The sequence below is a fragment of the Mustela lutreola genome, chromosome 7 (genome assembly GCF_030435805.1).
Source record: "Mustela lutreola isolate mMusLut2 chromosome 7, mMusLut2.pri, whole genome shotgun sequence".
NCBI lineage: Eukaryota > Metazoa > Chordata > Mammalia > Carnivora > Mustelidae > Mustela > Mustela lutreola.
This window is the reverse complement of record NC_081296.1, coordinates 14,571,347-14,592,790: the sequence shown is the minus strand read 5'-3', so window position 1 is coordinate 14,592,790 and position 21,444 is coordinate 14,571,347. Positions and strand designations below refer to the sequence as shown.

General features: G+C 50.0%; 1 pseudogene; it reads left to right on the top strand.

Moving 5' to 3' along the window:
* Nucleotides 1-20,901: 20,901 nt before the first annotated feature.
* On the top strand, nt 20,902-21,223 carry LOC131835448 (transmembrane protein 216-like; annotated as a pseudogene).
* Nucleotides 21,224-21,444: the final 221 nt, after the last annotated feature.

Sequence of the window (21,444 nt, the reverse complement as noted above, 5' to 3'; positions counted from 1 at the left end):
AGATGAGCCCAAGCCCAGTGCTGCTGGGAACACGCCTCTCTGAAGTGAAACTCAGGGCATCACGCCTTGCTGAGTAGCCCCTGGACCAGATCAAAAGCTTGACCAGAGAGACCCAGGGACCCTGCTTCCTTTATCAGCACTCAGAACACAAGAGCCCTGGACCGTGCCCCAAAGCCCTCAACAAACAGCTCTCGGCCAAACCCTGGCCACCTTCCAGCTTACCTGGAAGGGACCCGGCGGCCGTGACGGCTTCCTTCCCCCAAGCACCTTCTGCAGGCAGGTCCTTCAGCAGGGGTCACGTGTGCCCAGGTGACCCTTGATTGCGAGGGACACGAAGAAGAGAGGCACAACTTTGTCTCGCTCTGTTCTTCACCATCGCTCTGGTTTGCAGCCACGGAGTCCACCTTTGCAGGGAGGCATCGATTCTGTGGGTGTCAACGACTTCCCTAAAGTAATGAAAGGACCCTGCCCGGGGTTAGGAGGGATCGAACCACCAGAGTCTGTAAGACAAAGGGGAGGGTGCCCAACCAGCCCCTGGCAGTCTCGGAGACTCGGCACTAGCGCCTGGCTACCTCTCCAGTCTCAACAACTCCAGCCTGAGTCAGGCCTCCTACCTCCTGGGGCTGGGCCTGGGCCCAGACACCCCCACCCTGCCTTCTGCAGCAACCCCCAATTCCCCCTTCAATTTTCCTCGATGTCTCCTTGCCTGCTCAAGATGCTTTTTGTTGCTCCCTCCTCATCCTCTCCTAGTGACTCGGGCGTGCCTCTCTCCCAGCCTTGATGCTTTGTTGTCACTCCCTGCCTGCCCCGGGGCTGTGGGTCCCTGGGGATAAGAGCTCTGTCTTCTCAATCCTGTGTCCCTAGCACCAAGCCTGACCTAGGTAGGCACTCCACAAGCCCCGCTCACTGACGGATAAAGCAACCACACCCCCCAGCATAGACGGGTCCCTTCTTTAAATCTGTGCAGGAAACAGTACTCTGAAGCCAAAAGGACCACATTTGACAGGGCTTAAAATCCTGATGGCCCGCCATCCTTTTCGTAACTCTCTACAGCACACTCTATGTCCCATAAATCAATCTAGGTGGACATGATTATTGTGCACTTTGGTTAATTGCAAACCCAATCAGCTCCCATAAAAAGCTGGCATTTTACATAGAGCTGAAACGGGCCACTGGTTTTGAAAGTGCATGTGATGAGGTTGCCTGATGGGCCGAGGAACTTCAGGGAAATATTTATCGTGTTCACGAATGACATTCGAGCTATTGTCCATGTTCCTTTTTATGGTATCGTAAAGATTACTTTTTATGGTCAGGCTGGTTGACATCTTCATCAAATGCCCTAATGTGCTCATTCACTGAAGGACCATTTGTGCCAATGAGTAACATGTAGCAACATTAATAAAGGTTTATTGAGTGCCTGCTATAAGCAGGGCACTGAGGAATGGGATCTGTCTCCAAAGCTTTCAAATACGCTAAAAATACGCTCAGTTTCACAAGCGGTGAGGACCAAAAAAAAAAAAAAAATAGCCTGTTCTTGTCTCCCCCCCTGGGGCCCACTGGGTGAAAATGCACCTAGAGTTGCCCAGGGAAATAAAACTTCCCTTCATGAACCTTCCAAATCTCCTGCAAGGTTTTGTCTCCAGCTGGCTCTGGAGAACCTTCTGTGGCATTCCTTCTGCAAGCCCAGTCTCTAAGCAGATGAACAATGCCTCAGCCCCAGGAGCTTGCTAGTCCAGTCCCAGAGACTGGGAGAAACATGCAGGGACACTAGCCAATCCTCTTCGCCCCCCTTGTCAAAGTTCAAAGGCACCTTCAAAGTTGAGGGAGCAATGTGGTTAGTTAACCCCTGAATCCCCAGCCTTCCTCTCCCAGGAAGGTTATGAAAATGAAAGATAATACATTTAAACCACCTAGCATAGTGCAAGGCATCAAGTAGATGCCCAAAAAGGGTCCATCTCTTTACATTTCTTTGTACCATGCAATGGCTAAACAAGATCTCCCACCACCCCACTCCCCCGACCCACTACCATGCAGAAGCAGCAGAAGACATAGAGAAGAGGGAACCGACCGGGGGAAGGAGACTCCTGATAGACCAGGCATGGGAGGGGAGGGAAAGGGAAGGGTTGACAACCATGCCAAAGCTTCTAGCCCAGGGACCATGTGGATGGTGACACCATGGACACAGCCAGGGCAGAACCCCACTTGCTTTGAGAACTCTTGGCTCTGGCTTTTGCTGCAACTTCTGGGCTACCTCACCCACCTTCATTCACTAAACTCTGCCCCCACCATAGCTGTAGCGCCTCCTCATCCAGGAAGCCTTTCTTCATATTAGAGATCTGTTTGTCAAAGGTTTCCATGATCATTGGTTCCAATCCCTCTCTGTTAAGGGGGAGTGATGTGCCTGGGTGCCTAAGGCAAGAAGACAAGGACAAAAAAACCCATGAATGAACAAATTGTACCCATGGACATTCCAGCAGAAAACAGAATTCAAGCCGGTGGATCAGATAAAGAGACTCTCCTGAGGGAGAGTATCAGAGGTGCTGGCAGGGTTTAGGGAACAAACAGGGGATGCTGAAACACCCAGAGGCAAATACCAAAGGCTGCGGGGGTGGGGGGTACTATTACCACCTCCAAGAGAGGGGAGGGAAGGCGCGTACAGGACGGGAGCAGGGGAGGAAGAGATGCTGCCTTTGCCCGTGTCAGGTGCAGGAAGAGAAGAGGCAGGGAGCACGCTTGTCCCTTCCTCCTCTGATCTCGAGCCCATGGCTCCAATGGCTACCATTGCTGACTGAGCTCTGCCCCGACCCCTGCCAAATTCCTATGTTCAAGTTTTAACCCCCAGTACTTCAGAATGTGCCTGTATCTGGAGATTGGGCCAAAAGAGGTCATTAAAGTAAATGTGGTCATTAGGGTGGGCCCCAGTGCACCAGGACTGGTGAGCTTGTACGAGGAGATCTGGACCCAGGTACAGGGAAGGGGCCGGGGGCGGGGCCATATGACGTCACAAGGAGAAGTAGGCCGCACCCACAGGCCGACAGGAGAGGCTGAGCAGAAGCCCACTCTACTGACACCCGGATCTCCAATCTCCAGAACTGTAAGGGAAAATCCCTGTGTGGTCTCAGCCTCCCGGTCCTGGTGAGTTGTTAACAACGACCCAAGCAAGCTCTTAACAGCTACCCTGCTGCAATCCAGCAGAGTGACGTGGCTGGGTGGTCCCCAGGGTCCCCAGGTCCCCAGGTCCCCAGGTCAGCCTCTCCTGGATGCCAGAGCAGAGGTGGGCAGAACACGAATGGGGGCTGCAGCAGGGAGCAAAGGAAGAATAACCGAGACCCCACAAATCACCAGCTCTTACTGGATATTGGGCGCCGAGCTCGGAGGAGGCCATTCGGCGCTCGGAACTGAGCATGACTCTGGAAGTTGGAGCTGTGTCGGAGTGAATGGCCTCTGCACGGGAGCCAGGTCATCGTCCCCTGCCAGACGGGACACTAAGGGCTCCGAGAGCCTCAGTAGACAGGAATACAGAGATCACAGCGACTCACAAGCCCGGAGAAGCTGCACGCAGACATGGCTTACCCTGCGAGCCCAGGACACAGACGGTATCTACCAGCGGGTCTTCTTCCCCGCCTCCGTGAGCCGGTGTTTCCAGAAGCCAGAGGAACCGCAAGCCCCGTGACCAGCACGGCGGGGCTCCCGTCGTGTCGGACTTCCACAGGTCCGACTGTGCGCCGCGTTTCCCGGGCATCCCATAATCCCGTACGTATTCCATAATCGCATGATTTCCGAGCAGGAATTGAGCTCGAATTTGCACGCAAAGAGACTGAGGGAAGCTCTCAAGGGGGCCTCGCCTGTGTGGGGGCAGAATCTGGATTTTGCTCTTAGCACTGGATCCAAAATCAGGGAACCCAAGATGCCCTGGAGGAGCACATTCAAAACGCAGGTTCCGGGGCCCCAGGAGAGGAACTGGAATTCGGCGGGTGCCCCGGGGACCCCGTGCTTGCGACTGCCGTCTTGGGCGTGCGGCCCGCGCGGGGAGGGCACGGCGGCCTCTAGTGAAAGGCCAGCCCAGCGATGCCTGTGGAGACCTGAGCAGCAGAGAGAGGCGAGGGGCCCGGAGGCGGAAGTGCCCCCTGGATGTGTCTCTCGGGCGTGGCAGCAGGAGGGGGCCCAGGGGCGGTGGCCCAGCAGCTGGCACCATCGACTCCCGTGGTAGCGCACCCCGCAGGAGAGGGTCGCCGGAGTGCTGTGAACTGACGCTGGCAGGAGGGGAAGTCCCACCAGGATGAAGTCCCGCAGGGGGTGAAGCCGACATCAATTAGCAGAGTCTCTTTCCTCCCTACTAGGAACCGGCCACCGGAAGGACATGGCTCCTCTTCCGGGATTGCGGCCGATTGGAGTCTCACGCCCTCCTCCAGCCAGCACAGGGCACAACTTCCCGCCAGGGAGGGCCCGCCCACCGATGGGTCGGCCACGTGACCTGCCTCAGCCAATGGCATGGCAGCGAGCAGCAGGCTGGCAGAGGCTTTGAACGTGGTCCTTTGCGCACGCGCCTAAAATCATTCAGAAAGTTAAATGTCCGCCTCCACCGAATGGCAGTAACTCCAGATTTTTTCTGCAGCAACCCTTCTTCCCCTGTGGGCGCTGGACCGGCTGCTGGTGGAGGGAGGAAGGGAAGCATGAGCCTTCTTTTCTCTCCCCCTTGTCCGGAGTTTCTCTCCTCCTCCAGGTCCTATCCCGGTAGTGGCCCTCCTGGGCAAGGCCGATTAGGGAAGAAGGGCCTAGACCTGTTCTCTGGCCGGTGTTGTCCAGCTGCATCACTCCTGCACCTTGCAACGCCAGGGACGGGACTCAGACCTCAGTCCTCGGTGTCCTCAAATCCAGTGGATTCTTCACGCATCGCTCTGAGGCCTGCCCTTTCCAGCCAGGCTTGAGGCAGGGAGAGCTCCGTCCTCCTTGACCCTCTTCTCCAAGGACACGCACCTCACAAGCCCTCCGCTTAGGACTCTGCACCTCTCCCAAGTCCTCAGGGTAGTCATGGAGGGACGCAGGAGTCAGCAGTCATTCCCAAATGCCTACTTGGAAGAATCACCTGAGCGCCTCCCTTTCCATGGAGCATCTATGCTAGCTCAAGTCTCCGGAGAGGTGACAATTGTAACACCCTATTGGCCACACCGTCCCCCCCCAAAGGACAGTTGGGTGACTTTAGTAACAATGTGCTCTCTCTTTGCTCCTCTGTTCTTTTTGGTTTGATAACTTTTATTTATACTGCACATCCTTCCTGACCATCTCTGGAATCCAGGAAACCCTACCCCCTATTGAAAGATCAGGCTTCATTATCTCTCAAACCATGACTTGTCTCTGCTTCCAGGCCCACATTCCCCACCCAAATCCCTCCTGCCACCAGCAAATTCTGCTCCTCGGCTTCAAGACCTTCAGTAGCTCTCCACTGTGAGAAATGAAGACCCTGGCTGTGTCCAGTTTTGTATAACACCCAGTGCTCATCACATCACATGCCCCCTAATGCCCATCACCCAATTACCCCATCAGAGGTGGGGGGCCCAGACTTGGAGGTCCAGATGTGTCATATCTATGTGCCCGAGACCTAGCCCAGTGCCTGGTGACAAACACGTTTGACATGGAGCTGTAGCTAGACGGATGAACAGACGTACAAATGAATGGATCTTTTCTCAGAGTCACCTCCAATCCTTTTAAGAGACAGAAATAAAGGAAATATAAAACCACAACAACAATGATAATAAAAAAACCAGCTATTAGACAAGTGTCTTCTGAGCCATGGGGTTGGGGCCCAATTCCAATCCCCTCCCCCTCCTTTCTGGCTTGAAATCACAATCCTTGGTAAATCCTCTGCAAGTGGCAGAAACCACCTATAGGATTTGTTCTCTCACAAGTGTCCCCAGGAGCACAGGGGACATGGGCCTGTGCACACAGCTGCTCACCACCCAGCCCATCCCCCACCTGCTGCCTCTAAGGCCACTCCTTAGATCCCAGCGCCCCCTGCCCATCTCTTGAGCCTTTTCTTTCTCAGTCCATCCGGTCAGGAGCTACCCCAGATCCTGAGAGTGTCATGATGACAGCTCCTTGAGGTGGGCTAGGCTGGGCCTGGCATCTGAGAGGCAGGTTTCCCACCATCCTTGTCCAGCAGTTTTTTGTTTTGTTTTGTTTTGTTTTCCTGAGACTTTTTGGACAACAAAATCCTTTTTTTAAATGGGAACCTATTATGAGGCTGGGCAGTTGCCAGATCTAACTCCCCTCCCCATTTAGCAGCCATTCCTACCCTGAGACATTACCAAGCCACAGGGCTTTATAGCATGAAGTTTAAGCTCCACAGCCTTCATCCTGAATCTGGGCTCAAACCTTGACCTTCTCCCGCCCACTGAAAATGTTCGGGCATCCTTCTGGCTATTCCAGGCCCCTCTAAAACCAGTGTCCTGACTGAACCGCAATAACTTAGCTGGGCCCCAGCGCCCTCCATCCTACCCACCCCGACCCCGGCAGGCTCCTCTTCTCAATACACTACTTCTCATTACACTACCATGAAAGGAGAGATTGCCCAGAATTACGATGCAGCCCGAAGCTTCTGCTGCCGAGCCCTATCTAGCTCATTGCAGACTCCCATTGTTTTGTTTTACTGATTCAGCTTGTTCAGAACCCTGATATTCCTCAAGGGAACGTTTCCCCCCACCACCACCATTTCCACCCACATGGATGGGACTGACTCCATCGGTCCCCATCCCAACATAGAGACACCCCACCCAAGCTGGATCAGTCGGAGCACCCAGCCCCATAACCGGCAACAGAAATGAGATTCAGTTCTGGGATTTCAACCAGAACTTCCTTCCAAATGTTATTGCTAGCTGCAGAAACCACAGCTGCTGGTGGCCTCTGCATGAGAAAAGCCTGTCCCACAGTGGAGTCACAGAAAGGAAAAAGGAAAGAGATGGGCAGAGACCTATCTCTATCCATCGCAGCATCTGTTATCCCATCATGCCTGATGCTGGTCTAACCCCGGGGCTTCTCAGTAATAGGAGCCAATAACATTACTTTCCTTTCCTTAAACCAGTTTGAGTTGGAAATGGATACAATCCTCCTACAGCTGAACTCTCCCTGACCTCACTTAGAGGTCAGGTGCCCCTTAGAACATATGGTAAACAAGCACCCTTCCTTGCCTGGGCAGCTCTCAAGCTCAGTGTCCCCAGCACCTTGCCTCCCAGGCCACTGCCCTTTGGGAACATCCTCTGCCCTTCCATCCTCCTGGGGCCATTGTCACAAGGTAGCTGAGGCCTTCCCCCAGCCATGCTCCTTTCACAATGGACAATGCTACCTCTTCCAGCCCTTCTCTCCATCTTACTTGACTCTGATGGCTGAAAGGAAAATGAAACAATCACTCAAAAGCAAATAGCAACATTCTTTCAATGTGTTTTTTTTTTCTTCCTCTGCCTGCAGCACACACAATCTGCCTGTTACACCTGTCACTCCAGCAGAAGCATCGGAGCCAGAGTTGAGGGGGACATTTAATTGGTGAGAAAAACTATTGATTGTTGACATGCTGCTGGGTCCAGCTCATCGGTTCCTCCTCCTATTTAGCAACTTGCCCCTTCCCTGTTCCAACAAAATAGGTGCATGCGGTTCCCAGCCTGGGAAAGAAACAGGAGCTGGCTACGTGGCAGTGAAACATATTTTCTTTGTTTTAAAAGCTTTGTTTTCCGGGGCACCTGGGTGGCTCAGTGGGTTCGGCTCAGGTCATGATCTCAGGGTCCTGGGATCAAGCCCCACATCGGGCTCTCTGCTCAGTGGGGAGTCGGCTTCTCCTTCTCTCTCTGCCTGCCTCTCTGCCTACTTGTGAGCTCTCTCTCTCTCTTTCTGTGTGTGTGTCAAATAAATAAAATCTTAAAAAACTTTGTTTCCAATGAACAGCATCCCAAGGGCCCAAGATTGAACCACTTAAGTATTCATTGACCCCCACAAACACACACTACGATAGTAAATACACCAGATTCTGACCTCTGGCCTTCCACCCAGAAACCGTGGCCCTGCAGAGGTGTCCCGTGTAAGATTTCCATGAGGGTCCAGGGATTGGCGCTTACCCTCCCAGGTACAAGAGATTCCGCTGCCCCCTCAATGTCATCACGGCAGTGGGCGTGAGAAATATTAAAGGCAAATGCTGTTGGCCAGTGAGGCTTGGTGTCTGCTGACCTGTAACCTCCCTGGACAATCTCATCCACCGTGGAATCCGTTCCTGCTTTGAAGCTCTGTTGCCAGGTCTGAATGTCTCTGACATGACAAGGTCTTTGAGCCCCAGACTGAAGCTCCCTACTTCTAGGACAACTTCAGATAACCCACAGATGCCTCAAACTCTGTCTGTTGTCCCCAAACCTGATCATCAGTCCGTGGTTCCCGTCTCAGTCAACTGAACCACACATGAGCTCCAGGCATAGTCATGAAAATCATCCTCAACCCTTCCTTTGACCAGCTGCCACCGCCAGAGCCTGTTGGTGCTAAATGCTTGACATCTCTCTGCCACTCACTCTTCTCCATCCCCACAGCTGGGCCAGAGCCATAGCCTCCCAACCCATCCCTCATTTCCCCTCCAACCCATCCTTCGCCCTCTGGCTGGAGTGATCTTCTCTGCCAACGCTGACCTTCTAGCATAAACTCTGCTTCCAAACCTGGTGGTCCCGGGTAGATCTGTCTGCACTTCCCCCAAGACGTTTCATGCCTGCAGACCCTCATTCAGGCAGCCCTCCACTGGGCCACCTCTCCTCCGTGTTGGTCACTCCATCTTCTGGGTCCCCCATCATTCAAGCCTTCCTCTGACATCGCACTTGCCGTGTGCCTTGTGGTCCTTAACTTCTGGGTCAGTCTCATTCATCAGGAATGTGAACCCCAGGTTTTACCCCTGGGTGGAACCTCCTGCATCTTAGCAACATTCAGAAAGTCCCTTCCAACTAAGGGTCAGAAGGAGTTTTTGCCTTATCAATAATGTTGCCCTTAGTCTTAGGATGGCCCTCCAACTGATCTCAAAATACCTCCAGTCTTGGTGTGGACAAGAATCCATGGGGCAGTTCAAATTTTTGTGCTGAAGCAAGTGCCCCAAGAGATTACAGTGTGGGAGCCTGCCCTTTTGGGGAAGAGAAAATGGTGCAAGCCCCTTACCTACCCCCAGCAAGCCCAGTATGTCCCCAGAAAACTCCTCCTGTCCCATGCATTCTCACTGGTCACTAGGAACACTCCTGGGTATTTATAAGTGTAGGGAATGCTGCTATGAAGGGCTTTTTCCTTCTATTAAAACGTTTTATGTTTTAATGTTTGCTGTTCTTCTCAAATGCAGAAATGTTAGTGACGCCTTACCCTGAAGACCGGTCTTCATTCCTAGGGGATCACTTCACCCGGAAGTCATCTACAGGATCCAGATCCCCAGCCGGTCCTCCAGAAAAGCCACCAGGATGTGGCCCTCAGAACCCAGAAGCCCCAGCTCAGCTCAATGCCGAAAATGAGGGAACAGATGGAGAGAAAGAGTCCACACTTCTCAACAAATTCCAGAACACCAAGTGAGAGCCTGTCCAAAGGCATCATGAAACACACATGCTTTGAACTGATATTTTCCAATGAGCATCTTCATCACGGAAGGTCACCACACCGCCATCAGCCTTTGCTCAAAACACAGGAAACCAGGGGCGCCTTGGTGGCTCAGTAGGTTAAAGCCTCTGCCTTCAGCTCAGGTCATGATCCCAGGGTCCTGGGATTGAGCCCCATGTCAGGCTCTCTGCTCCGTGGGGAGCCTGCTTCCTCCTCTCTCTCTCTGCCTGCCTCTCTGCCTATTTGTGATCTGTCTATCAAATAAATAAATAAAATCTTTAAAAAAAAAAAAAAAAACACAGGAAACCCAAGACCAACAGTGACTCTGGAGTCTGAGACAGAGCCACAGGGAGGCCAAGGCAGGAGTAGAACCAGTCCACCAGGCTCACCGCCGCATGGGACACAAGAATCCCTGCTCTTATTCTACTGAGAGGTGGCAGACAGTGGACAAAGCTGGGAGGGGCTTAAAGCCAAGAGGAGTCTGGATTTCATTCTAGGAGCAACCATAGGTCATCAGGGGCTCTTAAGCTAGAAAGTGACATTCTCTGGTTTATTTATTTTTTTTTTTAAGATTGTATTTGAGAGAGAGAGATCTCGAGTTTGGGGAAAGAGGCAGAGGGAAAGGGAGAAGCAGACTCCCCAGTGAGCAGGAAGCCCCAGGATGCTGGGATCATGACCTGAGCCAAAGGCAGATACTGACTCTGCCACCTGGGCATCCCCAGGTTATACTTTAAATGGCCATGGGGCAGTTAGGCAAAGAATGGATTGCTGGAGGACAACAGTAGAAGCAAGAAGATCAGTGAAGAGGTATTATAGACCCAGCAACTGAGGAATTTATCTGGAGGTGGCTCTGGAGATGGCAGGGGACAATCCGAATCTTCTGTTGGACATGTTAAGTTTGAGGCATCAGCATAGCGATGTCAAGGAAGCCCTTGGGACACAGGAGTGTGTGTCGTGTCCTATAATCTGTGCTGTCTACAAGGCAGGGGAAGGTTGAAGAAAATTACCTGGTAAGTCCTGATTCCTTAAGCTCAGAGCTGCAGGTAAGATCCAGATGGCTCAATCAGCACTCAAGTCTAAGAGTCGAGTCCCCACCATGGGGGATGGGGCAGGAGAAGGGGAGGGGGCGGGATGAAGGGAGACGATGCTGCAGCTGAAACTGATAAATATTGATTGTTTCAAAAATAAATATATGCACGCACACGGTCTGGAACTAAAATCCAGCTGAACAAGTGACAAGGCGATGATGAGAGAGTAGCGAGGTCAGACTGGCCGGGATTCGGCCGTGGCAAGGAATGACGTGCGGATTCCTGCTCCCCTGCCCCTGGCCCCCGCCCATGAACATCATGCAAAGTGTAACAAGCCTGCTACAGAAGTCCGCATACTGCATAAGCCCATTGACATGAAATAATTGAAATGTCTGCAGTAGATAAATCCACAGAGACAGAAGGTGGCTGCGTGGCTACCTGAGCCTGTGAAGGAACGGGACTTGGGGGAGAGGGGATGATGATGAAAGCGTCCGGGGCGTGTTCTGAGGGGGATGGAAATGTTCTAGAACTGATGGTGGTGATGGTTGCCCAACTTTGGGAATACACTAAAATTCATTGAATTGTATATTTTGAAGGGTAAAGAGTACAGTGTGTCAGTTATAGCTCACCAGAGCAGTCATATATATTTTTAAGGGAGCTGAGGCTCTCACCCTTGTTATGGGCAGAGTGGTGGGGGGAGGGGGAATAGATCCTGACTAATTCTAAGGGATTCTAGATGAAATGCCTACTATTAATTCAATTACTGAAGTAAGAGCCACTCCTCTGTCACAGGAGAGCGGAGGCTATTCAAGAAATGTGGCTTTCAAAAACTACTTGCTGATTTCATTGTATTCCTAGGCTCATGGCGGGAGGGGGAGGGGTGGCGGGAGGAATATCATGGCTGGCTGTTGTGGAGATGGAATAAAATGAAATCCATGTCATTTCTGTCAATTCTGGCAGTTACAATGTGTGCAGAACCAGAACTGACCCCGTCGGTGTGGAGGAGACGCCATGCTTGCGGGGCTGGTGGGCAGAGCCAAAGAGAGGCAGCCTGTCCTGGTAGAGGCATGCTGGAGGGGTAGGAGCAGGATGGTGGGGGTCGGGGGGTGGGGTTGCTTGCTGGGTGTGGGAGGAGAAGATGCATACCTTGCAACTCAAAATCCTGGCTATTGAAACAAATCTACTTGCACTTAGCTTGCCCCCCATCCAATGGGTTCTCAAACGTGAGTGTGCATCAGAATCATCTGGAGGGTTTGTTGGAACACAGCTTACCAGCTCCCATCCCCAGAGTTTCTGCCTCAGTAGGTCTGGGGCAGGGTCTCAGGATTCACAACTGGCCTCACAAGGCAGGATGATACTGATGCTAAAAAGGAATCAGCCAGACCCTGGACCACACTGAGCAGCTCAGTGTCGGGAACCTGCCAGGTGCATCCCGGCGCTGGATGGGAAGATGCCAAGTGCTCCCGCAAGAGACATTTGGTAAGACCTCTTTGGGGATGGAACAGAAAGGGTTAAGAGAGAGGCGTCTCGCCCCTAGATGACCATCTGGGGCCCTCATGCCGTGGAGATTGGCTTCTAGGCTTCTTGCTTATTGATCACCGTCAGTCAAGGTATACCTCTGTAACAAATTGCCTTAAATTATTGAAATGGTAACAGGCGCAGCTGGGTAAATAATGCACAGGGCAGTGCAAGTCTATATTCATTAAGTGGTTGCCCACACGGCATGGCTCCCGCTGGGTCCGACTCAAACTGATTTCTTCCCACCAACCTGATGGCTCTCAGTGCTTTGCCCTTCTGCAAACTTGCCGTTTCAGGGGATTGAAATCCTTCTTGGATTTCTGACCAGTATCTGAACACGGGCTTCAAGGTTTTGCTGCCCATATTCATGGGGTAGTCCCACAGACACACATCCTCAGTGTTTTCAAGCTGTTTCACAGCATGGATGCTAAGGGTATTATCTCCTGACCATAATATCAACTCACGACTAGAAGTCAGTTACTCTCAATTACGGGAGGCATTAGAGACAGGCAGATGAGTGAATTCGAACCTGGGAAGTCTCTGCTTCCAAAGCTCCAATTTTTATTTTCTCCCAGCTTTAGGGAGATATAATTGACAAATGGAAATGTATAAAGTGTACAATGTGAAATTTGACACATGTATGGATTGTGAGATGATCACAATAAAGCTAATGAACACGTCCATCACCTCAAATAGTTTCTATCATGTGTGTGTGCTGAGAACATTTATGATCTCCTCTCAAAGCAAATTTCAAGTATACAGTACAAAGTTGTTAACTCTAGGCACCGGGCAGTACATTGGAATTTTTGCCCTGGTGAAAGAAGCACTAGGAAAACACTGTTTTCCTAAGGAAACTTTCGCTGTAATGAGATAACAGCAGAATCCAGTCTCAGGGGCTGACGAAGATTAAGATAGGCTCCTTAGAAAGCTTCATGAGACGAAGCATGCAAATCACCATGGAAACCAAGCCATGTTTTTATTGTATAATAGGTTTGCTAATTATCCTAAAAAGGTAAGAAAGCCCACTGCCTCAGGGGAGATCAGAGTGAGTAGTAATGAGTCAGACAGCAAGCAAAAAGAGGAGCGGGACAGCTAGAGAGTGTCCATCTCTTCCAGGACCTGCCAAGCAGCGATGATGTACAGGGCTGGCGGTAGTTTCTTGCTGGCCCGTTGGAGGCAGGGCCGTGGGCCTTAGCCGTGGACTAAGGCCTGGTTTCCCCAGCCTCCAGCTGCTGTCTCTCTGATATTTCCAGTACCCAGAGAGCTTCCCAGACTGTGGGAGCAGCTATGTAGCTATAAGAGGCTCCACCAGAACTCAAAGACAGAGAAGGAGGGTCCAGACCCATCCTGGGTGCCTGCCCTGGGAACTTTCACCCACCTCAGCTCACTGAATGCTCTCTTAAAGCCTGGTCCAGACAAGACTGAACATTTGCTGAATGCCACTGATGTGCCCACCATTGGCCCCTTTTCTTTTTAATTCTGAGCATAAAGGGATATGAAGTAAGACATAGGATAATGCTCTAGGTAGGCATGGGCTAGATTTAACATATATAGACTTGCCACACTTAATTCAGGCCTTTTTATCTTCTAAACACACACCTCTGATATAATTTCCAGAACTTCTGAAATACTCAGCTACGGATGGGTAAATCCTTCCATGTCTCCATGGTTTTACTCTTCTAAATATCTATCCATAAAAGGACACGTAATAAATATTGTGTTTTAAATTTTAGATAGCTGGTACCAAGTTTTATTTATATTTATTTATATCCTGCCACTTAATGTTCTCACTTGACATTGAGCATTCAAGAACCGTGGGTACTGACAGTGTAGATCGCTATGTGAGTTCAGCAACACTGCTGAGTCTATGCTTGAGAACAAGGAGTGTACAGCTGTTGCAAGGAATGAAGTCAGCCTGTATTTTTAAGGCTTAAGACTTTGAGACCTAGAATACAGTCAGTCCATGGAAACGGTCCATGTGGGCCTGAGAACACGCATTGTCTCTGTTTATGGAGTTCTTTGTCTATTAGAACTAGCATGTAAGTGGCATATACTTACTATTGTGTGTTTATTTAATCTGGTTTCTAAAAAATTGTGTTTAATATTATAATAATAGGACCTGACCTGTGTTGGTTATTTTTGATTATCACAACTCTTTTTTTTTTTTTAAGAGTCTGTGTGTTTATTTGACAGAGACAGGGAGAGCACAAGCAGGCAAAGCAGCAGGCAGAGCAGCAGGCAGAGAGAGGGAGAAGCAGGCTCCCTGCTGAGCCGGGAGCAGGACACAGGACTCGATCCCAGGACCCCGGGATCCTGACCTGAGCTGAAGGCAGATGCTTCACCAACAGAGCCACCCAAGTGCCCCGATTATCACAACTCTTCAGAAAGTTGTATGATAGGAGTCTTGCAGATGAAGAAATGTAAAGTTCAATGCCGGGAAGTGACAGACACTGGGCTGGAAACCGTCTGCTTTCCAAGGCAAGCATTCCTCCACCAGTCCATGGCTACAACTAAAGAAATGACCCAACCACCTCCATAAAGAGAGGCAGTTTGGCTTACATTTAAATCCAGATCTGTGAGGCTCTGAAATGGTAACTCTGGACATCTGAATGGTTGCACGAAATCTAGCAGACAGAAACCTGGACTCTCTGAATGACATCCTACGCTTCGGTACTTGGCATTTCAGTTGACCTTGTCGGCTGACATTGGACGGATCCCCCCGACCTTCCCCAGTATGTCCCTATGAGTACCAGGTCCTCCAGGTCTCATGCCCACCCTGGCCTACCTGTCAGGGCTCCCCTGACTGACGGTGGGCCAGCAAGAGCAGGTCCATGAAGTAACAACCAAAACCCAATCCAAAATGTCTTCTTGTTACGTTTGCATTTCCTGCCTATTAGAATGGAAATTTAAAAGGCAGATTCACCATGACATGAACGTGGCTGAGGCATCAAGGCCCCTCCTTTGCAAAGGCCCCAGTACTTCATTCTGTATTCATAATTTTGTTCTCTCAAAAAGGATTCAAAAAATTGTAAGTTCAGGCCACCCAAACCCGGGGTCCACCCCTATGGAAATGACTTCTCCTGAAGATCTCCTAGTCGAGTGGTGTGGCATTCTTGGGGATTTTCAGGTCATAATCTCAGGATTAAAGCTGAGGCCTCCCTGTGCCCGGTCTCCTTCCACTTGTGCATCAGGCTGCGGGCCTTCTCCAACCCCATGGGATCCACTGGCCTTGGTCAGCCCTGTCCCACGGTGGCCTTCAAGCCAAGGGAAGGCCACGGCTCCCAGCTCAGCAATCTGCCTGGGCCCCGCCCTGCTCCAGCTGTGTCCACTGGGCTCTTGGGGAAGGGCCAGCCCAAGCCAGATGATCTGACATGATGAAAAGGGAAATTCTCCACATTCCTTCTGCAGAAGACATTTGCCAAATACAATGCAGTGAGGAGAAGCAGGCTGGGGTTTTCTTGGGCAGCCAAATGCATCTTCAACCCCAACAGAGTTCAATGTAGCAAAAACTGGGTCACATCTAATTAAGTTGAGTTTCAGGAGGAACTAGTATCTGCTGTGGACAGAGCAGGGGGCCAGGGAAGCGGAGGCCAAGCGAGGATGTGGGACCAAGCATCGAGATGCTCTCCTAATGCACACGGACTTCCAGTTTTGGAAAAATGTCTTCATATTCCCAGAAATGACCCAATGGAACAATCAGACTACATTATTTTCTCCAACCATCAATGCACAGTGATGGTTCCAGATGGAAAGGGCCAGAATCCTGTTTTTAACTCTGTCTTGACTTCACACTTAACAACTGCCTGAAGTTTCTCATAAAGGTCCTTTCTCCCAAATGCTCATTTTCCTTTCTCACCAGGAACAAAGGCAATTCAGTGGGGAAAATGTCAGTTTTTCAGCTTGAACGTCCCAAGCTGGCTTCAGCTGGTTAGTTTCCATCAGGATGTCTGAGGGGTTGCCCAGAAAACTGACCAGATCCCTCTTCCCCACAGCTAGTGGGCAACCAGCAGCTTTAGAATTACCTCCTAACCACTCCTCTTAGGAGCCTAGGCATTTCAGTTATTAGAAGCATTAGATTAGCCAGTCATGCTGGCAAGGCCAAATATTCCTTAAGATTCAGCTGATCCCTTTCTCCATGAAGCCTTACCGTTTTTTTGTTTTTTTTTTTTAAGATTTTATTTATTTATTTGACAGAGAGAGAGAGAGAGGACAAGCAGTAGGAGCTGCAGGGAGAGAAAGAAGCAGGCTCCTACTGAGCAGAGCACGGACATGTGGCTCAGTCCCAGGACCTTGGGTCATGACCCGAGCCAAAGGCAGACACTTAACTGACTGAGTCCCCCAGGCACCCCCATGAAGCCCTATCTGACTGCCTCCCAGCTTAAAGCTGATTCATCTTCCCCCCACCAGCAACATCTCTGCATAATAGCACCTACAATCTCTTATCTCTGTCTACCTCAGTCCTGGCTGGAGACACCACATGCATAGCATTTCTATGTGCCCACCACATGCATAGAGTTTCTATGTCCCCACCACCCTCCAGAGCTCACGATGACCTGTCATTTACTGCCCAGTTGGTCATGGTGGGAATCCTCCACTTCACAAAGAAGCTGAGTCATGGAATGACTGTGCCTGCCCAGAGTCCCAGAACTGGTGAGGGTCAACATCTACATGTACACCCAGATCTTCCGGGTCAAGGGTTCCTTCTGCTGTTCTGGGCCTCTAGGTAACAAAACTTTAAGGACATGAAGACACTGGGGGGACAAAAATCTAGAACATAGCTTCCCTGCCCTCAAATGGAAGATGAGATGATAAGTTATGGGCAGAGGCTCCCCAAATACGACACAGTCACACATGAAAATGCCCACAGAGGCCAGTCAAAGGCAGGTGAATGGTTAAAGTAGGCTAGGCAGGGACTATCTGTGTGGCACCTGGGAAGCCGCGTTCCCCTGAAGGGCACATCCTTCATTCAGAGCTGACAGATTGCTACTACACAGGGACCCAGGCCCAGAATTACTCATTTTAGTTTTATAGTTGGAAATCTCAACTTTAATATAAAATCTCCAACATTTTTCATGTTGGCAGCTAATAAACGTTTAAAAAGGAAACTGAGGGCCAACTCTATCTTCAAGCTGGGTGTGGCCAACAGTTCAGGAGTCTGCAACCCCTGATGTAGACCCACTCCCAGGCCATCAGATCAACCAGTGCAAAGGAATTTACCTCACTCCGGCGCCCGCCCTGGCCAACTCACATGGCGCCATCTTGCCACGAGAGAACGGGATGAAACACAAGGTTTCCTAGCATGTTCCCTGCATCACTCAGATGGTTACCTCTCTTGGAGAACCAGATTTTTTGAGGATTCAAACACGCAAACGGTGGGCTTCAGTCACCGGGCTCCCTACTTCAACTTAACCTTCTGTTCCTCCAGGATACCCGTGTCCTCAAGCTTACTATCGAGTAACCTCATCATTGTGATCAACCAGTGGGCCTGACACTTCAGTCAGCCTCCTAGAAGGAGACTGTTGTGTGTGTTTGTTTGTTTGTTTGTTTCAGTTCGTGTTTGATGTGGCATTTCTTTTGCTTCCATCAGAATGTCTATGACTTTCTTACAGAATTCCTTTCAGATGGTTCTTCAGGTGCCCCATAGAATCCCACACAGTAGTGGCACAATCACAAACATTCCATAAATGTAAAGCAGAAGTACAAATGGCCTTCCAGACCTTCAACACAACCTCTTCTCCTTGCCTCTCTGCAGGTATTTTCATCTTGGACCAGCTGCCAGGTCAACTCTGCTGGTGCTTCCGTCACCTACCATCACCAAGCTCCTGCCATGCGGCGGTCCTACTCCTCATCCAGTCTTCACAACAATCCTCTAAGACAGGTCCCAACCTGTCCTCTCCTATGGATGAGAAGAACGAGGTCCAGAGAAGAGGAAAACACTCGAACGGTAAACTCAGGGGTTGGACCCCTGTCAAAACAATCCCAGAGTCTACCCCCAATGACTCCAGTTGTACAACGTCAGTGGGTTCTGAGATTATCCCCACATTACAGATCGCGAAAGAGGCCAGAGAGGTTCCAGACTTCCTAGACATCACCCACCCCCACCTGTAAAAAAGCAGAGTTCATGATTCCGTCAGGTCAACCAGAAGCTCAGACCCAAGGAGCAATTGTAGACCCACTTCTAAATTTTAACATAGGCTTTCATGAAATGAAAAAGAGAACTATAATAAACAGAAGAAAAGAAGTTTAATGCCGGCTTTGCTCTAATCCCTTCAAGTCATGCCTTTAATTAAAAAGCTACAAAAAGGTACGCATGAACTTAACATGTTGGCTCCTTCCCGTCATTGGTGACTCTGATTCCTTCTCTCTTTACAAGTACACTCCTGCCTCACGGCCTCTCGCTACTCAATGTGTGGTCTGTGGACCAGCAGCAGCAGCAGCATCTGGAGTTTCCCAGGAATATGGGGTCTCAGGCCCCAGCCAGACTCACTACATCGGAGTCTGCACGTTAACAAAATCGCCAGGTGACTTATGTGCAGGGGAAAGTTTGAGAACTGGGCTATATGACCCCAAGGAATGTCAAATAAAACCATTTTGTGAATAATTTTCTTCAGTGTTGTCTAAAGACAACATTGAAGGGGGTGCCTGGGTGGCTCTGTTGGTTAAGCATCCAGCTCTTGCTTTTGGGTCGGGTCATGATCTCAGGGTCCTGGGGTCGCGCCCCACATCGGGCTCTCTGCTCAGCAGGGAGCCTGCTTCTCCCTCTGCCTTTTTCCCCCTGGTTTGTGCATTCACTCCTCTCTCTCTCTCTCCCTCAAATAAATAAATAAGATTACATGACTAATGAGTACTGGTTTTTAAATCCAAAAAAATCTGCCCAGCAACACAGCTCCCAAGCAAGAACCGCTGGAGGGGACCACAGTGAAATGTCTCAGAAATCTCAGTTCTCAGGTGAGCAAGCTCACTCCTGGGGGCCACCGGGTTACCCCTAAATCCTCAGGTCCCCTGCAGCCAATCCTCATCCTCTAGTCTGGTCTAGCTTAGTCTGCCATGGCTACTTGGCTCCTTCACTCAGTATGCCCACCGGACCTTAGGCAAGGGTCTGTTTTTCACAGAGCTGGAGGGGGTCATGGCTTTGAAAGTCCATGCTGAATGACTAGAGCAAAACTGATCTTTTGCTACATGGAAGAACGCACCCAAAAATGAAGTAATCGGGGAATAGCCATGAACCTTAGGGGCTGTCCCTAAAACAAGCCTAGGATGGGTTGGAGAATGTCCTTATAAAGCCATATGATGACTCCTTGGTGGCTGAGCTGTGGGTGGTATGGGACTGACCAGACTCGTGGAATCCCGGGTTATAGGAAGGTCGGAACTGCTTTGGTCACCAGCCAAATCTACAATTAGTCCTTGGGGGAGATGCACGGGAAGGGACCCTTGGCTGGAAGGGTGGGTCAAGCCCAGGAAAGCCAGAAGCCTTCCCCAGAAGGCGGTGCCCCGCTTTTCCTAGGGCCTGCTGGAATTTCATTATCCTGTTTGCACTGTACAGATGGGAATTTAATAATTAATTAGGGAATAGCTCACCCCAGAGCCAGGCAGGGGGATTATACAAATCAACTGAGATGTAGCAAGGGGCTGAATATTTCATAGTGTGTTTAATTTGCAAATGCTGCCCACTGAGAAGGCTTAGGCAGGGAACCTACCAACATAATTATTATTACTCCTGCAAAACTACTTGAGTTTCCATCAGACTGCCTTCCTTTCGATTGTTTTCACCAAGCACTTCTTTCAAGACATGTAATATTTTTCAAAAATGGGAGGAAAAAAGAGCCAAAATGTAAAAGAATATTTATTAGGAATGAAATGAACCTGTTCAGATAAAACAAAAACTAACCTAGACCCTACATTTGTTCAGCCTGTAACTCTTTTTAACACTCAAAGAGCTCCATCCTGATCATTTTCTCTCTTGTGAACTCTGATTGAGGAAGCTTGACACTAAAAGAATCCAAGGCATTACTTTTCATGTGTTCCGCACATGATTTCATGCATTAATTAAACTACCTACTGATTCTGAGCACCCTTGATACCCTTCCTATACATTTTCCTTCCCTTACCTAAGCAGAATAATTCTCTACTATCTTTGCAACAAGAACTCTCACTGCTCTAGCTGGTGTGGACAATAGGGGCCAGAGGACCACACACCCACAGACTTCTAGCTAATTCCATCTTTTCTACCACCACCACCATCACAAGTTGAAAACTCAATCATTTAGAGCAGGGTCAGCAAACTTTTTCTGTAAAAGGACAAATAACAACTATTTTAGTCTTTGCAGCCCATATGGTCTCGGTTGGAACTTCTCAACACTGCTGTCTTAGGGGAACGTGGCCACAGACTGTATGTAAACAAATGAGCATGACTGTGTTTCAATAAAACTTTATTTACAAAAACAGATGGCGGGCCAGATTTGGCTGCCAGCCAAATTTCTAGATGTTCTGCTGTAGCATTTCTTAGGACTTCATCCAATTTTATGCTTAAAAAAAAAAATTAAAGAAGTTCTTGGAGCGGCTGTGTGGCCTACACAGTTTCCATGGGCACTAAAGATGGTTTCCAGAAGGACATGGCTGGCATTCACCTCCACCACTGGAAATCCTGTTCTTTCTGAACAGGTGGTACTATGTTACCTGAATCCTGCTGGAACTCTTCATATTTCTGTCGAAAGCTCTCCTGTTACCATATCCAACAGCGAATCTAGTCCTAGACATGGTGATGTTTCTCCTTTGCCTTGGAGTTGAAGGAGTTCAACTATTTTTTGGTACAAAGGGAAACCTCTGCCAATAAAAGATGCCCCTTGGCGTTAGCATGGCCTTGACCTTCCCACCTGTCACAGTGGCCTCCGATTATCTGCCATAACCTATGTGCTCCACCGGAAGCCATCATGAACAGCATCTCACTCTTCTTCTGTGGCTCAGAGCTGCTGCCTGAGGTGTTCACCCTGAAGGTCTTCTCCAGTATGGACCAGATTGGGAGTACAAACATTTCATTCAGCAGCCCTCCACGGGGTGAGACCATAGATATTTCCGCTCTTTAACCACACCACTGAGAACTGGTGGGTCAGGTTGTCCTGGGAAAGGTTCCACTCTTCTTTGGCACAGATATTTGGGCAACAAACTGAGCAGAAGGCCACTGGGCATCATCTTCTGAGCCAGGACCATCAGCCTTTAGCCTGATCCAGCCTTCAGTTCCACATCCAGTGTTGGGAGGAACAAGGTTGTCCCATCCTGGCCCTTCTCAAAAGCAGTTCCTTGGGGC